Raw genomic sequence first — 13,466 nt, forward strand, 5'->3', positions numbered from 1 at the left:
TCTGATGATTTTGATGCGGCTAAAAATGTTAAACTTGTCCCTCCTTTTAATGAATTTGATTTAACAAAGTATTTTCAGTTGTTTGAGAGGGTAGCTACAGGTTTTAATTGGCCCCAAAAGTATTGGCCAGTACTCCTTCAGACTGTTCTCACCGGTAAAGCTCAAGTAACTTATGCATCTTTGCCTCAGGATCAATCTGATAATTATGATGTAGTTAAGAGCTTGATTCTTAAGGCCTATGAGCTTGTTCCTGAAGCCCATAGAGTAAAATTTAGGACAACTTATAAGCAAGATAAGCAATCCCATGTTGAGTATGCAAAAATCAAAGATCTGTTAGAGCAGTGGTTAAATTCTAAGAATGTAAATTCTGATTTTGATAAATTTAAGCAGATGATTTTGCTGGAGGACTTCAAAAGGTGTATTAATAAAGATGTGAGCCTACATTTTGATGAGAAAAGAATAGATAATTTGTCTGATGCTGCAGTTTTAGCTGATGTATATGTTCTCACTCACAAGAGATATTCTAAAGAAAAAAGGAAAGCGGAGAGTAAGTACGTTGCCTCTACTCAGAGTACAGGTAACAGGAAAGAGAATAAAGATGATGTTTCTCAGGAAGTAAATACCAGTTCCACCTCTAGATTTCAGAAAAGTAAATGTACTTAGCGTAGTAAGCTCGGTCATAATACGAAGAAATGTTTCAGGGGACAGAGTGATGTGAACAAAAAGGAGTCTTTAACCCGCGGCATCCCGTCGACGTACTTCCACGTCCTCACGTTTTGTCACTGCCAATCCCGTTGACGTACTTCAACATCCTGCAATTGCAAGGTTCATAATTTCCACAATTTTCAACATTCGCGAGAGATTTTCGATTCGCCCACCTACCCAAGCCTCCCCTACCTGCCGCCAGGCGGGCAGCGTCCCAGACCCCACGTGACCCACGCTCACCCTTGTCTCGGTCACTCACCTGTTAGCAGTGACCCAGGTCAGACATGGCGCGGAAAGGTCTATCAGACGACGAAATAGCATCCGCCCTGGAGGCCTTCACTGGAGATAGTGATTCTCCACTTGATGATGATGTGGTGGATCGAGATTACGTCCAGCCAGAGGAAGAAATAACAAGCAGTGATGAGGAGGTCCCTTCGCCCCGGAAAAAGCGGTATGTGACATATCATAAGGCAAGGGAAGGCCAGCCTGCACCCAAGCCACCTGCATGGCCCTCTCTCCATCCCCTAGAGAGAGATTCTGATGAGGACGAGGACGAGGACGAGGACGGGGGCTTAGGACGTGATGTTGCCTCGTGGTTGGGGAAGGAAAAAGTCTCACCCCCAGGATCAGAAGGTGGGGCGAGAAGGCAAATAAGGTATGGTCCTAGTGTTTTGTCTGGGGAAGGCGAAAGTGGTGTGGTGGGAGTGCGGGGTGAAAGGGAAAGTGGTGTGGTGGGAGTGCGGGGTGAAAGGGAAAGTGGTGTGGCGGGAATGTGGGGTGAAAGGGAAAGTGGTGTGAGGGAGGCAGCATGAGCACGTGGTGCACGTAGGCCTAGGGGAGAGGAGGTGGAGCCACTCCCCAGCACGTCTTTCGCCACACAATATTCCCAAACTTCCTCCCCACAGCCCCAGGATGTGGGGAAAGGAAGGAAAGGGAAGGGAAAGGGTAAAGGAAAAGGGAGAGGGAAGAGAACTGCGAGTGATGAAAGGCGCCGCTCTCCACCTCCCCAACCTCCCCCACCACCACCAATGTTGCGTTGTACCTTCAGCCATGTTTCAGAGAGTACCATAACTTCCTACACTACTGAAACTGTGTGGGATGGCGATATGACGCTCAGTATAATGGTAAGGCCAGTCAGTATTTTCTAAGTCTTATATAAAGTTGAAACGGGTGTAATGTTTGCAGGAAAGTAATGTATAAGTTGAGAAATAGTGTAAATTGAAAGAAGTGACATCAAAACTACACCCACTGTGTAAATCTGCGAAAATATGACGCTCAGTATAACACTCTGGTCAGTAAATATGTGATAGCAAGAATATAAAGTGGAAACGGGTGTAATGTTAGCAGGAAAGTAACGTATAAGTTGAAAAATAGTGTAAGTTGTAACAAATGATGTCACGAGTACACCCACTGTGTAAATCTGCGAAAATATTACGCTCAGTAGAACATTCTGGTCTGTAAGTATGTGATAGGAATGATATAAAGTGGAAAAGGGTGTAATGTTAGTAGGAAAGTAATTTATAAGTTGAATACTAGTGTAAGATGAAACAAATGATATCGCGATAACACTCACTGTGTAAATATCCGATAATATGACGCTCAGTAGAATAGTAAGGTCTCCTATTATGTGATAGCAATTATATCAAGTGGAAACATGTGTAATGTTAGTGGAGAAGTATTATATAAGTACAAAAATAGGTTGTAAGTTGAAATAATACTCATAGCGACTTCACCCTCTGTGTTATTATGCTCTATTATTAGCTAAATATTTACGTAAGGCCTGAAACTATCTCAAAACAGTTCTCTAAAGTGGAAAAGTGTATAATGTTATTAGGAAAGTATTATGTAAGTTGAAAAAACACAATACGAGTTGAAACAACAGTCACAGCGAGTTCACTCACTAAGTAAATAAGCGCTAACATTACGCTAAATGTTATCGAAAGGCCTGTGAATACGTAAAAACAGTTCAATAAAATGTAAAATGGTATAATGTTATTGGAGATGTATTATGTAAGTAGAAAAAATGATATGTATCATGATTCAGCAATGTTAGCGATTCATCGTGAACAGTATGGCCGATTTCGCTCGGTTCGCCCGATGGTACAATGCTTATTTCACCTCTATTTTTGTATAAAATCCAATTTACTCTTGTATCACATGTTTTTATGTTTGTAATAAATACATATCTACTTACTTTCATTGGTTTCCCAGACTTATACCACCATAGAAAACGTGAGAGCCTCAGACCACCTACAGAGAACACGGTTCCAGGTGTGATGAAGGTATACCTGTTTAGGCAACTTATGGACCCCGGTGAACACTTTCTTCGTGATTGACCATTGTTTCTGACCAAAAGCAAAAGTTTTAGCAAAAAAAATTTGGGTCCAAAAGTGGTCGGCATTGGGGGGTACCAGTGGTGAAAAAGTGGTCGGGACGGGGCGGGTTAAATATTCAGTCAATTGGTCTAGTGTCCACCCTTGAGAGTTCCCAGAATTCTTTAACTGAGTTAACTGAACCTGCTTTGAGGGGTAAATTAAATTCTCATGATGAAGCTCCTCTTTTGAGCAGTAACGTGGGTGACACTCTCAAGAGTTCATGTGCTAATTTCCTGTCTGATGGTTTTGTCAGTCCTCTGGACAGTGATGACAGGAAATCAGTTAAAATATATCGTGATACAGGTGCTTGCCAATCCCTTATGCTGACCAGTGTTCTAGGCTCTAATGTTAATTCCTCTGATGAAACTGTAATCTTACAAGGTGTAGGGAATAATTACTTCTCTGTCCCTCTGTGCAGAGTGAATTTAGAGTCTGGTTTTGTTAATGGTTCCGTTATGGTTGGGTTGGTTGAGACACTCCCAATGTCAGGTGTAACTTTCTTACTTGGAAATGATATTGCTGGAAGTCAAGTGTGTCCAGCTCCTTAGTTGTCTAGTGAGCCAGTGACTGCGGCCCAGGATTGTGATGTCCCTGATGTGTTCTCTGCATGTGCTGTCACTAGGGCTAAGTCTAAAGTTACTGGTGACTTAGAGGATAATGATGATGATGATGTTATCCTAGCTGACACATTTCTTGCTAATTTGGACCACTCACAAAATGAGGCAGTACCCCATAGTGTTGATAATTTGTCTCGTCAAGAGTTGGTTGAGTTGCAGGTTGCTGACCCTGAGTTGAAAGGTCTAGCTTACTCTGCTTGCAGTGAGGAAGAGTCAGCTGGTGCTTCTACTTGTTATTATATAAAGTCAGGAGTACTTATGAGAAAGTGGAGACCCCCAACAGCATCAGCCGACTGTGAATGGGAGGTTGTACATCAAGTTGTCATCCCTCGTGTTTGTAGGCAGGATATCATTAGAGTGGCTCCTGATTCCAGTTTGGCAGGACACCTTGGAGTGAGGAAGACTGTGGCACGCATTTTGAAACACTTCTACTGGCCAGGTATCTTCAGAGATGTTTCCTGGTATTGTAAGTCTCGTCACACCTGTCAAGTTGTGGGGAAGTGTAATCAGACCGAAAAGGTTGCACCTCTAGTTCCCATTCCTCCTTTTGAGGCGCCTTTCACCCGTGTGTTGGTGGATATTGTGGGCCCTCTTCCTAAGACTTCTTCAGGATTTTCTTATGTGTTGACCCTGATTGATATGGCTACTCGTTATCCTGAAGCCATTCCACTTAGAAATATCTCAGCAAAGAACGTGGTTAAAGAAATGCTGGGGTTCTTCACCAAGTTTGGTCTGCCGAAGGAGGTACAGTCAGACCGGGGAAGTAATTTCATGTCAAATGTTTTCAAACAGTCTCTGAAAGAGTTGGGCATCACCCAGATCACGCCTTCAGCTTACCATCCCCAGACCCAAGGAGCGTTGGAGAGATATCATCAAAGACTCAAATCGATGCTCAGGAAATACTGTTTGGAACATCAGAAAGACTGGGATAAAGGTCTTCCATTCGTTGTATTTGCCGCAAGAGAATCTCCAAATGAATCACTGGGCTTCTCACCCTTTGAACTACTGTTTGGCCATGAAGTAAGAGGACCCCTTAAGCTACTCAAGGAATGCTGGCTGTCGGAGGAAGATGACGTCAACCTGCTAGAGTATGTGATGAAGTTCAAAGAACGGCTGTCCACTGCTTTACAGCTGGCAAGAGAGAATTTAGGAGCTGCTCAGGAGAAGATGAAGACTTGGTATGATAAGAAGTCCAGGTTACGCCACTTTCAGCCAGGAGATCAGGTTTTGATTCTGCTACCAGTGCATGGGCAACCTCTTCAAGCCAAGTTTAGTGGTCCTTATTTCGTGGAGAAGAAACTCAGTGACGTCAACTATGTCATTGCCACACCAGATCATAGAAAGATTAAGCAACTTTGTCACATCAACATGCTAAAGTTATATCACAGGAGGGACGAAAATAACCCAGTCTGCACTGTAGCTGTTCCACCTGAGTCTGCAGGTGAAGTTCTCCCATGCAGTATGAGCCTGAGTGATAGTTTGGGAAAGAATCCTGATATCATGAATGATCTCCAGACTAAGCTTTCTCATCTAGCTCCCGAGGAAAGGCAGGAGTTTTCGGCATTACTGCAGGAGTACCCGCAAGTGTTCCGTGCCACTCCAGGAAGAACCACTGTGTTGATGCATGATGTCGATGTTGGAGACGCAAAGCCAATTAAACTGCCTCCTTTCAGTGTGAACCCAGTGAAAGTTCCTCTCATCCAGAAGGAGCTTGGCTACCTGTTGGACCACAAGATGATTGAGCCCTGTCAGAGCGAGTGGAGTTCTCCTGTCACTTTAGTCCCTAAGCCAGGGGGGTCACAGCGGCTTTGCATCGACTACAGACGAGTTAATCAGATAACCAAAACAGACACTTACCCTCTCCCTCGCGTGGAAGATTGCATAGACAAGATCGGAAAGGCTAGGTACATAAGTAAGCTTGATTTGTTAAAGGGATACTGGCAAGTACCTATGACTGAACGTGCTAGGGAGATCTCATGTTTTGTAACACTAGGAAAGACTTTTGTATGTTCTGTAATGCCATATGGTATGAAGAATGCACCAGCCACTTTTCAGAAGCTCATGAATGTTGTAACAGAGGGTTTGGCAGAGTGTGTTGTTTATATTGATGATGTATTAATCTTCAGTGACAACTGGAAAGATCACCTATGCCATGTCAGTAAATTTCTTGAGCGTTTGGTTCAGGCTAATCTTGTAGCTAATTTATCAAAGTGTGAGTTTGGTCAAGCTAAAGTTCAGTACCTTGGGTACGTGATTGGTGACGGACACGTTGCACCACCAGGAGCTAAGGTTCAGGTTATAAGTGATCTTCCCAGACCTAAAAGTAGGAAAGAGCTACAAAGATTTTTGGGAATGGTAGGTTATTACAGGAGATTTGTTCTTAACTTTTCAATTCTTGTATCACCACTTACAGACCTACTGAGAAAGGGAGTTAAATTTGTCTGGACCGATAACTGTGAATCCTCTTTCAATAAACTTAAAGCTATCCTATTAAGTCAGCCAATGCTCGCTACTCCAAATTTTGCTAAGCCTTTTAAGATGGCTGTTGACGCAAGTGATACAGGAGCCGGGGCTGTTTTGCTGCAAGAGGATGATCAGGGTATTGAACACCCTGTATCTTGTTACAGTAAGAAGTTCACTCCACCTCAAAAGAACTACTCCACTATTGAGAAAGAGCTTTTGGCCTTGATTTTGGGTTTACAGCATTTTTCATTTTATTTGTGTTCTGGTTTTGACCCCATAGTCATTTACACCGATCATAACCCACTGAAATTCCTTAGTAAGTTTAAAGATAAAAATCAGAGATTGACAAGATGGAGTCTACTTCTTCAGGAGTATTCATTAGACATACAACATGCCAAGGGGAAAGAAAATGTTATTGCAGATTGCTTATCTAGACTTTAGACAGATTGTTTTAGAGTAATAAGAAATTTCCTTTGTAAATTTCTTTTTCTTTGTGGGGAGGTGTTACATAGCCTATGATTTCATCATCCTTTGTATAATTCTAACGTACAGTATGCTGCATGTTTGATCACGATTCGCCTCGTGGCTTCCATAGTGACCAGGCTTGCGTGTTCTACCTCACTCCCCCCTTCTTCCCCTTATAGTAGAGTAAGTCGTTCTTTCTGTTGTTCAGAGCAGGATTGTCAACTCTTTGTCCCCTATGGCTTCGTTTGCGCGTCCTTCTTACAAGTTGTATCAAGCTCTCCCGGCCCCTATATAATGAGCTTAGTCTCTGCATTAATTGCCACTTAGATCTACTCCTCATTTTGTTCACATCTCTGTCCTCCCCTGTATAGTGTATTATTATTTTTATGAGTGCTCAGGAAGTCTCCAGCCATCTAGCTGCTGTATAATTTGAGTATAAGTGTTCATTATCTCTCTCTGTTCCGTAACATAACAATATATATACTGTATATATATATATATATATATATATATATATATATATATATATATATATATATATATATATATATATATATATACATATATATATATATATATATATATATATATATATATATATATATATATATATATATATATATATATATATATATATATATATATATATATATATATATATATATATATATATATATATATATATATATGTTCATTAACTCATTTGGATATTTTTTCTTTTTCATAACAAAACTTGACCGGCTTGTTCCTTGATGTTAAATTGCTTTACTGTCATGAACCACCTCGTCCGCCCCCAGGCGATAACCAGCCGCCGTAGTGTGATGGTAGCCATGTGGTTTGAGGGATAATCTCTGGTCTAAACGGACCCGAGTACAATTTCACGGCGAGAAAGGAAATAGTCTCATGACTTGAATTTCGTTACTAGAGACTTCGATACTTCAAATTACACAAATATCCTCGTGAATGAATTATCAAATATTTCTCTTAGTCACACAAAATTTCCACTAAGTATGGCATGAAAACTAGGCAAAATCCAGGTATTAAAGTGTAAGAGGAAGTCTTAACACACTATCAGAGTAACAGTAGTTGGAGTAGTTCTGCCCTCAAACTCATCTAAACGTAAGGTCTTTAGGCTGCAGAATTAAACTGTCCTCCTCCTACAATCCAATATCCATTTTTTCGAGGGGACAGGAGAGTAACCGAGGAACTTTTTTATGAACACACAGTGGAGCAGCCAGGTTGTACTGGTGGCTCTACATGCTGACATCCCTCTTCATACCAGCATCAGAGTAATGCATAAAAGATGCATTCTTTGTAGGCCACATTTCTCATTGAGAAATAACTACCATCATCCTCACGACAGTGAAGATTCCCAATGAGTAGGAATAACTTGAAGAAACAAACATCTATCACAGCCACCATCAACGCACAGCTGAAATCTCCCGCCCATTACTTAAAATTTCAATGATATACACGTATAAAGACTACCGGTACACGGTCCAGCACTGATTGCCAATGAATCACACTCACAACGTAAATAACTCTTCGGTAACCACTAAACAAACAGATGCCTTCATTTATTACACGTTTTTACAGCATGTGCTACAAATACCAAATCTTATTGTCCAGCACTGAGTGCCAGTGAATCGCATTAACAACGTGAATATCTCTTCAATCACCCCAAAACAAACGCCTTCATTCCTAACATGTTTTTATTCCATCTAATGCTAATTCCCAGACTTACACACCACCCGCCCTTCTATGTCCTTCCCGCCCTGCAACTCACACACGAAATATATGGCCAGTTAATGAAATATTAGAGCAGTAAAATGTATTATGGGGGGGCGGGATGCATTATCCCTGTCCAATAGTTGCTGTGATACACGACCTTTCCGCCACCCACCTTATCCTCATTCCGGCCTGTGATCGACCAATACAATTCATTTTTTTTTTTTTTTTACCGCTCTCGCTTCGCGAAAGTGGACGTTATGTTTTGATTGCCGTCACTGTGTGTGTGTGTGTGTGTGTGTGTGCATTCTTGTAACATGCCCATTTCCGCAATACCTTTTCGTTTACCTGCCAGGGACAAATCCATGAACCGACTGAATAGCAATGGGTACATCACACACCCTTAATGCAAGCTTCACATCATATCACTCACCTCCCTTGCTATCCACTCGCACACACGACCTACGTACCTGACTACTCTTTTCACAGAACAAAAATTTGCCTCCTTCGTCTTATATCTGCAACACATGCCAAAAAGCTTCTCCGTTAGTACTGTCAGACGCCTTCACCAAACCCATAAAAATTAAATTTCCATGCCCCTCCTTATCGTAGTGCTTTTCGCACTTGTTTTTCAACATCAGCACTCATAATACCTTCATTTACTTAAGACGTCATTAAAAAAAAAAATAAATGCATCAGTCCTAAATGGGGCAGACCTAGCACATATTCATTACAGACGGTGGGTATTAGTGCCCAACTGGTGACATGTGGAGGTGCATGGCAAGTTGAAAGACTGCTGGGCTTGAGGGAACGAGCCGTAAAACTTATGCCCAGAGTCCTTGAAATAATAATAAAAAATACACATGCTCGAGCTTCATGGCCCTTCTCCCTCGGTGTGCTTTGGCGTCATTAAAGTGTGAGAATATGTACACACATACTACAATAATTGGTGATGTGGTAGTGGTGGCAGTGGAGGTCGTCGTTGTCGTCTCTGGTTTCTCACTAAAGCTCAAAACCCACTTGTGTCATCACAGTTACGAGAACTGTGGTGTTATTCATGTACAGTATAATACAAACGTCCCATGCAGAAATGGCAACAAGTAAACCCTGTTGGGATATCCGAGTATAATTCCTTCTAATTTGTTCCTCCTGCTTTCCATTCCTATCACGTCCAGTGACTCCATCGTCATCAAAGTCTACGTCACGCATCCAGGTCTTTCCACCACTGCCCCGCGATCATCAGCATTAAATTTCATCGCTTTGCAGTGTAATGTCTCCATTTCTCTTGTCTTTATTATAATTTGTTATCACTCCTCACTTCACTTTCTTATTTCCCCTCACATTTTTCTCTCTGATTCTAAAAAAAAACAACAACAGCAAAACTCTCGCTTTGGGGGAGAAATTATTCCCCTTTCAAACACTTCTTGATGAGATGAAGTTTGATGTAGGTTGTTCTTGTGGCCTTATAATTATCCAAAACGTGAACCCGGTGGACTTCAGACTTAATATGCCCTCCTGCAGTCCACCATCCAGCTTTTGGGGGATAGGGAAATAGTCGAGGAACATTTGTATAACCAGCCATTGAAGTAGCCTGGGTATATGGGTGCCCTTTCAAGTATCTCGAGACAGGTCACTGAAATGACTCTGGGTGGAGAGAATGTGAGAGAATTGAGTATCAAGTGTATATTTCCGTATTTTTTTCACAGTTCACAGGACTGAGGCTGTCATACAGTAGAACTCCAGAGGTCGAACGATATATTTCGCATTTTACGGCAGTGAGAGGAGGGAGCGAGCTCTAAAAATGTTGGTTGGGATTCCTGGAAACAGAGGCTAAACTATTTAAACTCCTCTACCTGCTCATATCGAGCTCATACACACGCACACGCACGCACACTCGCGGACGCGCCCCCCACCCAACACACACACACGCGCGACTTCTACCCCCCGCCCCATACACAAGACCTCCCCTCAACACACACACATAGACAACCCCCCACCAACACACACACGCACAGAAACTCCTGTTCTAATCATTACTTTCAGTTCCCCAGTAACATCATCATCACCATCATCATCATCATCATCATCATCATCAGGACCTCCTTTCCCATGCTAGGGCAGGGTGAGGAGTAGCAACGTTCAGACTGCCAAAGTTTGCCCAATTCAACGAGGTAGTATAAAGAGGCTACAGTTAATGAAATATCATCGACGAGCCAAGACAAGTCAGTGCTTGGGAATGTACTGTCAGATATAAAAATCCGTTCGCTTCTTTCGCCTTTGTCTCTGACTTACCAGGTAGTTTTCGTAATAAAAAAATGCTTAATCCAGGCACAGCCGTTGTTATGTTAGTAAGATTACGATTTCCGCACTGTTATGCCATTCTCTTTCCGGGTTTTTCTGAATGCTGAAGGAGCTCGGTTTGATTCAGTACGGCTATTTCACATCCGCCATATTCTCATCGTGTTGTTGATACATACCACCTACGTTTCTTTACTGTGTAATAAACAGAAAAGATAAATTGCAGGTAGCCAGACCTTGGTTTCCTTTCTACATAATGAGATGCTCATTATCTCAGTAAAACTCTTCTGTCGAAATCAAGAGTAAATTTTACAGTAATGTAAAGTAAAAGGTTAACACTCATTTTTTAAGGGTGGGATAATAATGGCAAGTTATTATTTTGATCAAATTTACTTGCTTGCGAGTCTTCCTCAAATTTACTTGATGTTCAAGAGCAGTTCGAGGAACGAAGGATTGCCAGAGGCGCTCAGTATCAAAGAACAGGTGCAGACAGTAGTATCGTTCAGGTTATTAGTCTATCAAAGTAATCCGTAAAAAACACTCCCCTAGAACTCGCCTGATGCTGTCTTATGTGATCTGGGGACGGCACAGGCTGCTGGTGTGGGCGTGGGTGTGGCAGTGAGAGCAGGAAAGGAAGGAATGAGGCAGGACCCCGTAACACAAAAAACAAGCCAGCACAGTGGAAGATGGGTTCTATACAAGAACCACCTGTATTATTCAGAAAAAGTGTGTTGGTGTCCGACATCTCATCAGTGGGTTTCAGAAGTCATCATACACTATCTCATAATCTATCACCACGAACAGAGACAGTATTTACGCCCACGAGTCTGTCAGGTGATGGGATGCACTTAAGTGCGGATGCTGGTACCTGTGAAGTAGGGTTAGGAATCCGGGAGCTTGAATGTGGAGTGAATGAGAGTGTGGTCTCTTCAATTGGGTAGATTTTTATTAGATTCTTATTTTATCACTTCTTTTCTTTCTTTCTGGTTCCACTCCACCCTATCCAAGGGTGGGATGAGAAGTCTGGATGCTGCTGTTGCTGCTGTTGATGATGATGTTGATGATGATGATGACTACGCATAAACAATCTAGCCATCCTCACTACGTTTACTGAGTTGTATATGTGAAGGCCAATTTCAAGTGTAAACATTCTGCTCGAGACACAAACAGACGTGGTTACATTAATCACGCTTGGTGTATGTACGCTAAAGTGAAACACAACATAGTGATGAGAGAGAGAGAGAGAGAGAGAGAGAGAGAGAGAGAGAGAGAGAGAGAGAGAGAGAGAGAGAGAGAGAGAGAGAGAGAGAGAGAGAGAGAAGCAAAGAAGAAAAGAAAAATTGCCATGAAAAATGGAGTAAACTGAGAGATGGCGTTATTCTGTTGCGTAAATCCTGTGACTGCTTTCCCATGAAATTAATTGGATTTTCTTAGTGCGTGAAAAGAGCGATGTATAGTTTTATAGGGGACAGGGTAGGCAGCCGCGAAAATGGAGGACGTGGTGTGTGTGTGTGTGTGTGTGTGTGTGTGTGTGTGTGTGTGTGTAGTATTGTAATAAGTAGGGCCAACACCATCTACTTTACACTAATCGACAAGCCAAATGGTTTCCTGTAACCCGTGAAAAAATTCACTACGTTGGACAGTGACTACATAAGCAAAGCTGGATGGAGAGATATTTTTCCATAATGTCACACGGGGTAAACGAAGCTGGTGATACTCGCCTTAAATGTGGAGACGGAGTAGCCTAGACCCGGGCCCTTACGCTCTCGGTAGTGAAAATAGAATTAATGGATGATAAATATAGATTGTATTGACTCTCTGCTACGATGATTTATCATGTCATTGTTACTATTTACAAAGTATTCTGTTCATCAAAAGAAGGTTTTCGATCTGTTGATGCTTGAACTCGAGATATCTTAACCATACTAAAATCGTCTGTAAATAACACGAATACATTGGAACAAGATGTCATCGGACTGAAAGAGTGGCTGGATTAATTTAGTCGCGTAAAAAAAATGATAACATTATTTCATTGAAAGTCGCAAAAATTACAGCAATAACAGTCACTGCCATATTACACTCCTCGATATGTAGAAGTCCGAGGCTAGGTTACCATGGGTCAGTACACTCTGGGGTACATTTTTTTTTTATGCGAGGAAGAAGGAACCAAAGGCCATGAGCCCGCAATAAGAGTTCCCTCCAAGAGAAAAACAAAATACAAGAGAGAGCCAAATTCAAGATCCATTCATTTCGAGATGCCTGGACACACTGTGTTTGAAAGACTGGAGATCACAGTCAGCAGGAAATACAGACAGAGGGAGACAGTTCCAGAGTTGACCTGTTGCATAAATGAAGGACTGGGAGTAACGGTTAACTCTTGCATTAGAGAGTTGGACAGAAAAGGGATGAGAGTTTGCTGCTAGACGGGTGCTATGCGCCCGTTGTAGAGGTGGAGGAATGCATGCAGACAGTTCAGAGGAGCAGTGACCATTAAAGTAGCAATAGAAAAGAGATAAAGATGCAACAGTGCAGTGAAGAGACAGAGGTTGAAGGGAGTCAGTAAGAGGAGGAGAGTTAATGAGACGAAAAGCCTTTGACTCCACCCTATTGAGAAGAGCTGTATGTTGGGAGCCTCCCCACACATGAGAGTTGTACTCCACACAGGGGCCGATAAAACCCCTGTATAGAGTCAACAATTGTGCAGGGGTAAAGAAAGAATGGAGTCGGCTTAGCACACCCAATCTCTTGGAAGCAGATTTTACAAGAGATGTAATATGATCTTTCCAAGATAAATCCTGAGTAAATGAAACCCCAA

This window comes from Coenobita brevimanus, chromosome 88 (assembly GCF_032717465.1).
Source record: "Coenobita brevimanus isolate Jiangsu-jjx chromosome 88, ASM3271746v2, whole genome shotgun sequence".
NCBI lineage: Eukaryota > Metazoa > Arthropoda > Malacostraca > Decapoda > Coenobitidae > Coenobita > Coenobita brevimanus.